General features: G+C 37.2%; 1 protein-coding gene and 1 pseudogene across 1 annotated transcript in view; both read right to left on the bottom strand.

Annotated features, from left to right (window-relative positions):
• VPS13B (vacuolar protein sorting 13 homolog B (yeast)) overlaps nucleotides 1-847 on the bottom strand; it is an 805,833-nt gene extending 804,986 nt beyond the window's left edge. Inside the window, exon 1 of the mRNA XM_010863525.1 lies at nucleotides 685-847. The gene's annotated coding sequence lies outside the window, so the exon portion shown is untranslated. The remainder of the gene's footprint in view (nucleotides 1-684) is intronic.
• Nucleotides 848-3,822: 2,975 nt separating this feature from the next.
• On the bottom strand, nucleotides 3,823-4,360 carry LOC105005537 (annotated as a pseudogene).
• Nucleotides 4,361-12,321: the final 7,961 nt, after the last annotated feature.

Below are 12,321 nucleotides of genomic sequence, written 5' to 3' on the forward strand. Positions count from 1 at the left end.
GGCCAGCCCGCGCCTCCGCTCCGACCCCACTGGTGGTCGGACCAAGCTCTAGGAAGTGCGCGGGGGAGGTGGGCGGACCCGTAAAGTGGAGACACCGGAGATCCGGAAGTGGCGCTGCGAGAAGACAGCCGCTTAGGTGGAGATGGATTCCGAATGAGGAAGTGCAGAGAGCCAGAGGTCCGATGAGGAGGAAGAAAGCGGGTCGTGGTCTTGAAAGCCCTCAAAACCAAGTGGTTTTCGTTTCTGTCTAGAAACGGAAGGGCTGGCAAGAACTTGGGTTCGGTGGGCAGAGCAATAGCAATAAGACTGCTGGTGGGGAAGGGTGAATTTAGATCGAAAGCTTTTGCCGGAGGAAAGGAGAAATAGAAGGAATTAGGGTGTGGTGTAGGGGACAGCGTTTTGACCAAAGGTGTAAACCAGCTTTGGCGTACTTTTTAATACTTTAGCGAAGAAGTGGTTATGCTTACATTTGTGCGAGGGAAAAATAAAGAGAAAATCGTGGCGGTCTATTGGACTGCAGTTGATACATGCAACTGCAGAAAGGGGTATGAATAGCAGAAGGCAGAAATGAGACTACGGAAGAAAATGAGACTTAGAGAAAGCGAAAAGCAATAGCTGAGAGAGAATGAATTCAAAGAGTCGGTGCTGGTTATATTAAGCTGAAATGAATGTATAAAATACTACCTTTCCTTCTAGTGCCTTGAAAGCTGACACAGGCAACAAACTCAAACACGTAACACCTGGTAAACACCCAAATACTGGGCTTAAAGGGATAGCATAGGACATGCTGCCTAATTTTTGACCAATGTTTACTATTTTTAGTAATTTCTGAAGACACCTACCACTGCGTATTGAAAACAGACTTAAACCTTATAAAGTAATTAAAATATCCATCCGTGTTCTCGTTGCATTGAAAAGACTTTGTAAATACGTTCCTAAAAAAACTCTTTACTGAAAGTCAAGATTTCTTGAAAGTTTCAGAAACTGCAGTAGGAAAGAGGCACAAGTGAGGGTGCCAAGGTGTTTAGATCTGTTTTGTTAATGCAAATAAGGAACTAAGTTTCAAAAAGAAACAACGGGCGGGGGGTGGGGGGGAAGGAGTTGAAAAAGGGGAAAAAGGAAGCAGCTAATGCTAATTCAGAGCAATTGTCCTCTCACAAAAAGCCTTCACGAAAAACCCAAGTAACTCGGATCTTACTAAAGCCTACTAAATCAGTCAAGTAAATTATCCAAGTAATATCTTAGTTATCTGCTTCACTTGAAAAGTGAAGGGGTTGAAGCCATGACTCAGAAGTTTTAATATAAATGGTTCAACTAATTGTATGAAACCCCTAGGAAGTCTAGAGCAGGAGCTCCAAGCCTCCTTATTTTTCTAAGCAAAGAAAAAGGGCCTAATCTTATTTGTGTGGCAATTTAACAAATCAGACCAATGTATTAAAATAAATTAGCCAGATATTTTTAATAGATTTTTACTGTGCTGTATAAACAAAATAATATCTGATCATGGAATATTAAACATTTTTTGTTTTATTATGCCATTTTTTTCTCTTGGAGCCAACAAAAGAAAATTGCCAAATTCCTGCCTTGGAAAAATTATTTAGGCACTGATTTTTTTCCTTTCGTTTTAAGAATCAAAAAATAGTGGTTTTCTACCTGTTCTGCTGTGCCCTATTTTATAAGCAGTCGAGATACATTTCATTCCTAATTGCTGTTTTTTTGTCAAATAAACAGCCCTTCCCAGATCTCCTACTGTTATGTTTTTTTATTGAGAGATATTCCCTCCCTAAAAAAATGTTTTTAAGTCTTAATAAGCCTTTGAGGCAGGATGGCTATATAGGCAGTAGTTCTCCAGAGTGAGGTGAAATTTTTTGCTTTTTTTAATTTACTTTATTTTTTAGAGCAGTTACAGGTTCATGAAAAAATTGAGCTGAAAGTACAGAGTTCCCATATAATCTCTGCCCCCACACACGTAAAACCTTCTCCATTATTGACATCCCCCACCAGAGTGACATTGATGAATCTACATTGACATACCATTAGAACTCAACATCTATAGTTTACATTAGGGTTCACTCTTGTACTTCCTATGGATGTTGTATACCAGTAAAAATTCCTTAGCAAAGAGGAGTTTAGCAATATCCCAGAGTTGAAAACGCATTTACTCTAGCACTTCCACTTGTAAGTAATACAGTGAAAGACTTGCATATGTGAACAAGGAGACAAGCTTAACAGTATTTTGCAGCAACATTTGTAGTAGTAAAACAGTGCAAACAATTGAAGTATCAACAGGAAAAATGTGGTATATTCATATAATGAAATATTATTAATGAAAATAGAGCTATGACTTTCAAATGTTTTATTCAGTTAGAAATATAGTTTACACCATGACTCAGCTTATATATAAAAAGAAAGAGCACTTTCACAAACCCATACTTAAAAATTGAGTACATGTGGTATATTCTATTTTCTTTGTTATTCTGTTTCTTTTTTCTAAAATAGTTCATGACCTACCAAATTAATGTGACCTGCTAATGGTTTGCAACTTGGTCTACCAAAAAAAACTGAACAAAGTTATATATTTACCAATATCTGAAAAATAAAACATAGAGAAAATAACAAATATAGCATATCACATATATAATATATATACATATACATACATGTGGCATTCCAAGAAATAGTTAGCCAAAAAGTTCCTTTGGTTTTTAAGTAGAAATGAAAGAAAACAATTATCCTTCAATAAAAAAATGAAGAAAAAAAAAGATATATTTTTCATCTTCACCATGAACTTTATTGAACAATGTACTCCGTTTTGCTTCACTATCTTCTGCCATTTTTCAGGCAGCTTCATAATTCCATCTTCCCAAAACTTTCTATCATTTTGAACAAAAAAACTCTTCTTTTGGCAATGCCTTTGGCAGTCTTCCAGGGAGATGAAATTTTATCCATTAAAGGAATTTTGTAAAAACTGAAAAAAATGGAAACCCAAAGGTGCAATTTCCAGTGAATACAGTGGATGAATCAGAACTTCCCAGGCAACTTTTTGCCTGGTCATCAAAGAAACATGCATTGTTGGGATATTCTGATGGAAGATTATGTGTTTTCTGCTGAATAATTCCAGACGCTTTTTGTCAAGTATTGCCTTCAGTTGGTCTAATTGTGAGTAGTACTTGTTGGAATTAATCATTTGGATTCCCAGACACTGTTAATAGAGGACAGCCTTGCAATCCCACCATATACACATCACTTTCTTTGAATGAAGGTCAGGTTTTGGTGTGACCAAATGGTGTGACCAAATGAATTAGCATTCATTTCGCTTGCCCCGCAATCTCTTCCATTCCACACGATTGTACAGTATTCACTTATCATCACCCATCACAATTTGTTTTAAAAATGGAACATTTTTGTTACACTTAAGTACAGAACTGCATGCAGAAATATAATCAAGAAGGTTCTTTTCATTTAACTTATGTGGAACCCAAAAATCAAAGTGATGAACATAACCAAGCTGGTGCACTCAATCTGGATATTTGAGTATGTCTCTGCATGGTGTAACACTGGTTGTTCACAATTAATGTCTGGACTCGATCACTATCAACTTCAACCATTCTACATGGTCTACCTGATCGTGGAGCATTGTCCAGCTAGATATCTCCAGCACAAAACTTCACAAACCTTTTTCTTTTCTTTTTTTTTTGCTGCTATAAGCTTTATTGTTTCCATTTGGTCCAAGGCTTGGAAGAGGGCTCCGTAGTGTTAAAAAGCTGCTTAGTGTCAGCAAAGAGAGGCTTCAGGCAGAAGCCCTAACATTAGGGGGTCTCCTCAAAGGTCACTGGGCTCCAGAGGTTCTGAATCATACTTGAGGGTGAGCCTTTCAAAGAGATATTGTCCAATCCAACCTGGGAACCAGCCGGACTGCAGAGGTTGGTCAGGTGGTCACCCATCTTCTTGATGAATTTTACCTCCTCATTTAGGAAGTGGCTCTCCAAAAATTCACAAATGTGGGGGTCTGCTTGGATAGACCCTGGCCATGAAGTTCCAAAAGGGCCTGGTTAAGGTTCTTCTCCTTGAAAAGGGCAGCTTCCGTAGAGTCCTGGCTTTTACTCCACTCTTCTTGAAATGCTTCTGCACATTGGCCACTGTGCTGGTTTTGCATTTTCAAGAGACGCTCTGCACCCTCCTGCATCTCCTTGGCTAATTTATGGAAAAAGTGGCCTACACCCTCCAGAACCACATTGTCCTGGTTGAAATACAAGCCCAGAGACAAGTATGTATAGCAGGCCCACAGATGCATTTTGACCAGGCAGTTGATGGCTGCCTCCACCTCAGTGAAATAATTCTGATGAATCTTGGAGTTCATGGTTGATCATAAGGAGTTAAGCTCAAAAAATGGTGTTTCTGGTCCTGATGTTTGCAGACAGCTTAGTGGCTGATTCCAAAGCTTGCAACCAGAGAAAAGGTTGGAAGGTGGTCAGAGGCTGGAGCAAGGGGCGTCCCTGAGTCTGTTCCATCCAAGCGCTGTTGAAGCAAGAGAGAGCCGAGGGACCACTGACTGCACTGCCCACAAACCTCTTTTGAAATGTTCAGTCAGTCACAGCACCTTCTCAATACACTGCACAAATCTTTTTTAGTATGCTTCTGTTGCATTTATTATTTGTTTGAAATAATAAAGCATAAAGTCCCGAAAATGTTTATTTTACTCCATCATCATTATTAAAATGGCTACACAAAAATTCACCAATTTTGATAACTTTTTTTAAACACATGCTGATATCTGTTTACAATACAATCTAACGAAATTGTTTTGAATGAAGTTAAAGACAATTAAGCACTACTAGAGCCACCTTATGAAAAAGTGAATGAATCTTTTCACCAACCCAATATTTATAAATTGTATTAAATATTTTGATGACACAGAGAAACACCAAATTAAAGATGGTAATTATCTCTGAAGAAGAGATGGAAGAATAAAGCAGAGGAAGGGAATACAAAGTATTTCAACTCTAGCGGTAATTTTTTTTAATAATGCAAAATTTAATATTTGAGAGTTAGGATGTAAGTACATAGGCATTTTTGTATTTTTCTGTTATTGTTGTTCAGTCACTAAGTTGTGTCCAACTCTTTGCAACCCCGTGGACTGCAGCATGACAGGCTTCCCTGTCCTTCACTATGTCCCTGGGTTTGCTTAAACTCATGTCCATTGAGTCAGTGATGCCATCCAACCATCTCATCCTCTGTCACCCCCGTCTCCTGCCTTCAATCAACATCAGTGTCTTTTTCAATGAGTCAGCTCGTCACATAAGGAGACCACAATACTGGAGCTTCAGTTTTAGCATCAGTCCTTCCAATGAATATTCAGGGTTGATTTCCTTTAGGATTGACTGATTTGATCTCCTTGAAGTCCAAAAGACTCTCAAGAGTCTTCTCCAACACCACAGTTCGAAAGCACCAATTCTTTGATGCTCAGCCTTCTTTATAGTCCAACTCTTATATCTGTACATGACTACTGAAAAAAACCATAGCTTTGACAATATGGACCTTTGTCAGCAAAGTGATGTCTCTGCTTCTTAGTACGTTGTCTAGGTGTGTCGTAGCTTTTCTTCCAAGGAGCAAGCGCCTTTTGATTTCGTGGCTGCGGTCACCATCCACAGTGATTTTGGAGCCCAAGAAAATAAAATCTGCCACTGTTTCCATTTTTCTGCATCTATCTGCCATGAAGTGATGGGGCCAGATTAATGCCATGATCTTAGTTTTTTAAATGTTGAGTTTTAAGCCAGCTTTTTCAATCTCCTCTTTCACCTTCATCAAGAGGCTCTTTAGTTTCTCTTCACTTTCTCCCATTAGGGTGGTGTCATCTGCATATCTGAGGTTGTTATTTCTCCCAGCAGTCTTGATTTCACATGGCATTTCACATGGTGTACTCTGCATATAAGTTAAATAAGCAGGACAACAATATATACAATCTTGACACACTTCTTTCCCTATTTTGAACCAGTCCATCGTTCCATGTCCAGTTTTAACTGCTGCTTCTTGACCTGCATAAAGGTTTCTCAGGAGGTAGGTGAGGTGGTCTGGTATTCCCATCTCTTTAAGAATTTTCCAGTTCGTTGTGATCCACATAGTCAAAGGCCAGTGTAGCAGAAATAGATGTTTTTTGGAATTCTCTTGCTTTTCCTATGATCCAGCGGATGTTGGCAATTTGATCTCTGGTCTTTCCGCCTTTTCTAAACCCAGCTTTTACATCTGGAAGTTCTCGGTTCACATACTGTTGAAGACTAGCTTGAAGGATTTCAAGCATTACCTTGCTAGCATATGAAATGAATGCAATGGTATGGTAGTTTGTACATTCTTTGGCATTGCCCTTCTTTGAGACAGGAATGAATATTGACCTTATCCAGCCCTGTGGCCATTGCTGAGTTTTCCAAATTTGCTTGCTTATTGAGTACAGCACTTGTATTTTTATATTTGCACAAAATATTTTATAATAAAATATTAATTAGACCAATATTTCTCAACTTTGTATCATATCTTCAAAAATCATAAAGCTTACTTTTTCTAAGAAATTATATATCTTCAGACACTGATTATCTTAATCATTTAAATTTTAAAGAAATAAAAGTTTTAGTCATAAATTAGGGGCTATCTTAAGGATATCCTATTTTTCCAGGGTAATTAATAGTGATAATAGGGATAGTGAGCTGCATGGTGGCCCCACAAAAGATATGACCACATCCTAATTCTCAGAACCTGTGAATATTACCTTGATATTAATAGTACAGTACTTAAAAAATTGAATATTACCTTATATAGCAAAATATGTGATTAAGAATTTGGAGAAGAAAAGCTTTCTCCTAGATTTTACAGTGGTTTGAAATCCAGTGACAACTGTCCTTATAAGAGTGAGATAAAGGAAGATAACACAGACAGAAAAGGAGAAAGCAATGTGATTACAGAGTCTGGAGTGACGCAACTCAGAGTCAAGAATGCCAAGAACCACCAGAGATGAAAGAAGTAGAAATAGATTCTTCCCCTACAGCCTCCAGAGAGACTGCAACCCTGCTGGCACCTTGACATTTGACTTCTGCCTCTGGAACTACAAGAGAATAAACTGTGTTGTTTTATACCACTCAGTTTGCAGTAATCTGTTACAGCAACCACCGGAAACTAATACCCTAGGTCAGAATGACAAGGGAGACAGTCTTCATATAATAGGAAGATTAACCCTGAGCCAGCAGAACACAAGTTAAAAGTCTTATCTTGAAAGGCCAAAAGACTTAAGACAGAAAGGCAATGGGGACTCTTTTACAGAGAAAGACTGGTTGTCTTTCCATGATGTCAGGATTTTATGATAATTAAATAATTGAAACATTCCTTCCAATATGTTAGGAAGCAAACTTGAGAGGAAATATATATGGTGTGGTGATTTTAAAGGAAAGCTATATCCAGAAACCTGATTATGGGCTTAACACTTCCTTTCCTAAATCAACAAAATATAAGATCCTTAAAATCTTTTTATGCACTAACTTCCTTGTTGGTTGCACTGGTTTTTAAAAACGTCCACAAATTCTTTAATAGTACCCCCTTCTAAAGGTGGAGTCTAATTCCCCTTCGAGTATGGGTTGTATTTAGTGACTCACTTTTAAGTCATTTGAGGAGGCAGAAGGGACAATATGTGATTTCTGAAATTAGAACAAAAAAGCCATTGTGACTTCTTCCTTGTTCTTTGCATTATTTGCTCTGGGAGAAGCCAGCTACCATGACATAAGAATGCTCAGGCTTCACTAGGGAGACGTTCACGTGGTGAGAAACTGAGGGCTTCTGCCAAAGGCAAGGATGAAACGGGTTTTCTGTCAACAGTCAGCCTTAAGATCACAGCCCGTGCTGACATCTTAACTGCAACTTCATGAGAGATCTTGAGTAAGAAGGACCAGGCTAGGCTCTCCTAAATTCCTAAACCATAGCAGAAACTGTGAGATAATAAATGTTTATTATTTTAATCTGCTAGATTTGGGGGCAATTTCTTACACAACAACAAGCAACTAAAACATTGACACACCTTCCAAATAAAATACGTCAAGGCTGTATATTGTCACGTTTATTTAACTTACATGCAGAGTACATCATGCGAAATACCAGGGTAGATGAAGCACAAGCTGGAATCAAGACTTCCAGGAGAAATATCAATAACCTCAGATATGCAGATGACATCACCCTTACGGCAGAAAGTGAAGAGGAACTAAAGAGCCTCTTGATAAAGGTGAAAGAGAGTGAAAAAGCTGACTTAAAACTTAACATCCAAAAGACTAAGATCATGACATCCAGTCCCATCACTTCATAGCAAACAGATGGGGAAACAATGGAAACAGAGACAGACTTTATTTTCTTGGGCTCCAAAATCATTGCAGATGGTGACTGCAGCCATGAAATTAAAAGACACTTGCTCCTTGGAAGAAAAGCTATGACAAATCTAGACTGTATTAAAAAGCAGAGACATTACTTTGCTGATAAAGGTCCAAATAGTCAAAGCTATGGTTTTTCCAGTAGTCATGTACAGATGTGAGAGTTGAACCATAAAGAAAGCTGAGCACCAAAGAATTGATGCTTTTGAACTGTGGTGTTGGAGAAAACTCTTGAGAGTCCCTTGGAAAGCAAGGAGATCAAACCAGTCATTCCTAAAGGAAACCAACCCTGAATATTCATTGGAAAGACTGATGCTGAAGGTCCAATACTTCGGCCACCTGATGCAAAGAACTGATTCATTGGAAAAGACCCTGGTGCTGGGAAAGACTGAAGGCAGGAGGAGAAGCAGACAACAGAGGACAAGATGGTTGGATGGCATCACCGACTCGATGGACATGAATTTCAGCAATCTCTGGGTGATGATGAAGGACAGGGAAGCCTGGTATGCTACAGTCCATGGGTTGCAAAGAGTCAGACATGACTGAGCAACTGAACAATAATGATACAACCCAGCCATTCTACTTCTAAGTAGTTACCAAAGAGAAATAACAGAATTAGTCTACAAAAAGATTTGTACAAAAGTGCTTAAACAGGATCATCTGAAATATCTCAGATCATTTGTATGATTATGTGTAACTGTAATGGATAAGCAAATTTTGATACAGACATACTATGGAATACTATTCAACACTAAATTAAGTAACTATTAATACATGCAACAACATGGAAAAAAATCAAAGTAATTATGCTGAGTGAAATAACCCAGACAAAAAGTGCAACACTGTATTATTCCACTAATATAAAATTCTAGAAAATGTAAACTAATGCTTAGTGACAGAAATCAGATCAGTGGGTGCAGTCAGACAGGGTTGTGGAGTTGCACAGGACAACAGAAGAGCATGTGGAGGCTTCTGAAATGAAAATGTTTATTTTCTTAATTATGGTGATGAATTTATTAGATTTACACATATTTTAGAATTCATATTATAAATTTTAAATATATGCAGTGCATTGTACATCAATGATATCTAACAAGTCTGTTTTTTAAACATAAATAGGTTTTATTTATACAAACCTAACTAGCCTAGAAAAAGTCCATGTCATAGCAGCATTATTCATAACATGTGAATGGCAGAAACAATCCAGATGTCTATCAATCAATGGATAAATAAATAAGATATATCCATATAGCGGAGTATTATCTAGCAGTAAAAGTTATACTACTTAATAATAAAAGAAGTACTAATATAAACACCATGCATGCCTAGAGCTCAATGCTTGCTCAGAAAAGACCTGAGTGAGCCCTAAGCTTGCACCTCTGGCTGATCTTTTGGGTCTACACAAGCAGAAAGTAAAACTAAGGCAGAATTAGGTGAACTGTGTAAGCGTTGAAGGATTGCTTACTGTCAATCTGCTCAGAGTTAGTCTATAAAAACAAGGAGAGAGCGTGTGTGTTTTTTTTCCCTTTTTGGCTCCAGCTACTTAGGGAAATCTCTTTCAGGTCACCGACTGACCACTAAGATAATGCAATAGAGACTCAGTAACCACACACAAATAAGAAATACAATCTATCCAAAAAGAGTATGGGAAAGTCACCAAACTAGTGGATGATTGTAGCCCTCAACAAGCCACAAGAGTGAACTCTGGGGAGGAGGGTAAATTTGTTTTCCAGAGTTACAATATCAAAATGTTCAGTTTTTGACAAAAAAAAAAAAACCCCACAAGGTATACAGAACAGTAAAGTATGGCCCATTCATTGGAAAGAAAGTAACAGAAACATTCACTGAGGAAGCCTAGGCATACCAGGCAGAGACTTAAAGTCAGCTATCTTAAATATACTCAAAAGTTAAAAGAACCGTGGGCAAAGAACTAAACAGAAGCAAGAGAACAATATATGAATATAGAATATCAATGAGAGTTGAAAATTATAAAAAGAAACCAAATAGAAATTTTGGAGCTAAGAAGTATAGTAGCTAACATGAAATTCACTAGAGGTAAGGTTAAGAGCAGACTTGAATAGGCAGAATAAAGATCAGCAAACTTGAAGATAAGACAACTGAAATTTTCCCATCTGTGGAGCAGAATGAAAAAAAAAAAAATTAAAAGAACCAAAGGAACTTGTGAGACATCATTAACTATCTCATTATGTGGGAGTCCCAGGAAAGAAAGGGACAGAGAGTATTTGAAGAAATAATGGCCAAGGACTGCCCAAATTTAATGAAAAACATGAATCTATACATTGTGGAAGCTCAACAAACTACAAAGGATAAAGGATAAAGTCAAAGAGATTTACACCAGGACATATTATAATAAAACTGTCAAAAAATTGCTGAGAGACCCAGCAAGCACCAAAAGTGACATGTACAAAGGCTCCTTAAAAAGATTAACAACCTATTCTCATCAGAAACCATGGTAGCCAGAAGGCAGTGGGATAACATATTTTAAGTGTTCAAAGGAAAAAAAAACTGTGACTCTTAAAATTTTATATCTGGCAAATCTATTCTTCAAAAAATAAGGGAGAATTAAGACATTCTAGATAAAAGCTGAGGGAATTCACTGCCAATAAATGAGCACTATAAGAAATGCTACTTGTGTTATTGTGTTTATTTATTCATATGCTATTAATAAATAAAGCATGCTTATTCATATGCTTTATTCATATGGCTTTTTGTGTTATTGTCTAACGTCAGAGAAATGAAATGTCGTTAGACAATAACATAGAAAGGCATATGAACAAAGCAAAGATGCCAGCAGAGATAACTACAAAAGTAAATGGAAAAGCCAGAATTATAATATTTTTGGTTTGTAAATCTTCTTTTGTTTCTTATGATTTAAAAGACAAATGCATAAAATCATTTGTTTATATACTATTTCTAAGTATATGTTAATAGGCAATAGTATAATGATACAATTTGTGACAACAGCAAAATAAAATGGGGAGGCAAAGCTATATGGTAGCAGAGTTTTTTATCCTATTGAACCTAAGTTGGTATAAATTGAAACTAGATTGTTACAAATTTAGGTGTTATCTGGAAGCTCTAACATAACTAGTATGAAAATAACCAAGAAATATATGGAAAAAAGGAATTAAAAGATATAATAGAAAAACTCAATATCAATTAAGCATAAATTAAGGCAGTATTTGTGTTTTAAGGAACAAAGAATATATATAAAACATAAAGGAAATGAACAGCAAAACAACAGAAATAAATCCATTCTTTATCACTATTACCGGAAATGTAAACAGATTAAATCCACAAATTAAAAGACAGAGATAGACTGAATGAGTTTTAAAAAGAAAAGCATGGTCCAACTATATGCTGTCTACAATAAACTCAATTTAGATCCACAGACACAAATAGACTAAAAATGAAAAAGCAGAAAAAGATATTAAATGCAAATGGTAACTAAAAGAGATCTCAGATGTCTATACTAACATCAGACATGACAGACTTTAAGTTAAAGATTGTGATAAAAGACAAAGATGGACAGTATATATTGCTACAAGGGTCAACTGATTAAGAAGATAGAATAATTTCATCTTGTAAAAAAGGAAAAGCAGGTGTTCACAAATGGGAAGACCTAATATTATTAATACTGTTAGGAAAACAATACCACCCAAAACAATATACAGATTCAATGTCAGATCAGATCAGTCGCTCAGTCGTGTCTGACTCTTTGCGACCCCATGAATCACAGCACGCCAGGCCTCCCTGTCCATCACCAACTCCTGGAGTTCACTCAGACTCACGTCCATCGAGTCAGTGATGCCATCCAGCCATCTCATCTTCTGTCGTCCCCTTCTCCTCCTGCCCCCAATCCCTCCCAGCATCAGAGTCTTTTCCAATGAGTCAACTCTTC

Source organism: Bison bison, unplaced genomic scaffold, assembly GCF_000754665.1.
Source record: "Bison bison bison isolate TAMUID 2011002044 unplaced genomic scaffold, Bison_UMD1.0 scf7180017864491, whole genome shotgun sequence".
Lineage (NCBI taxonomy): Eukaryota > Metazoa > Chordata > Mammalia > Artiodactyla > Bovidae > Bison > Bison bison.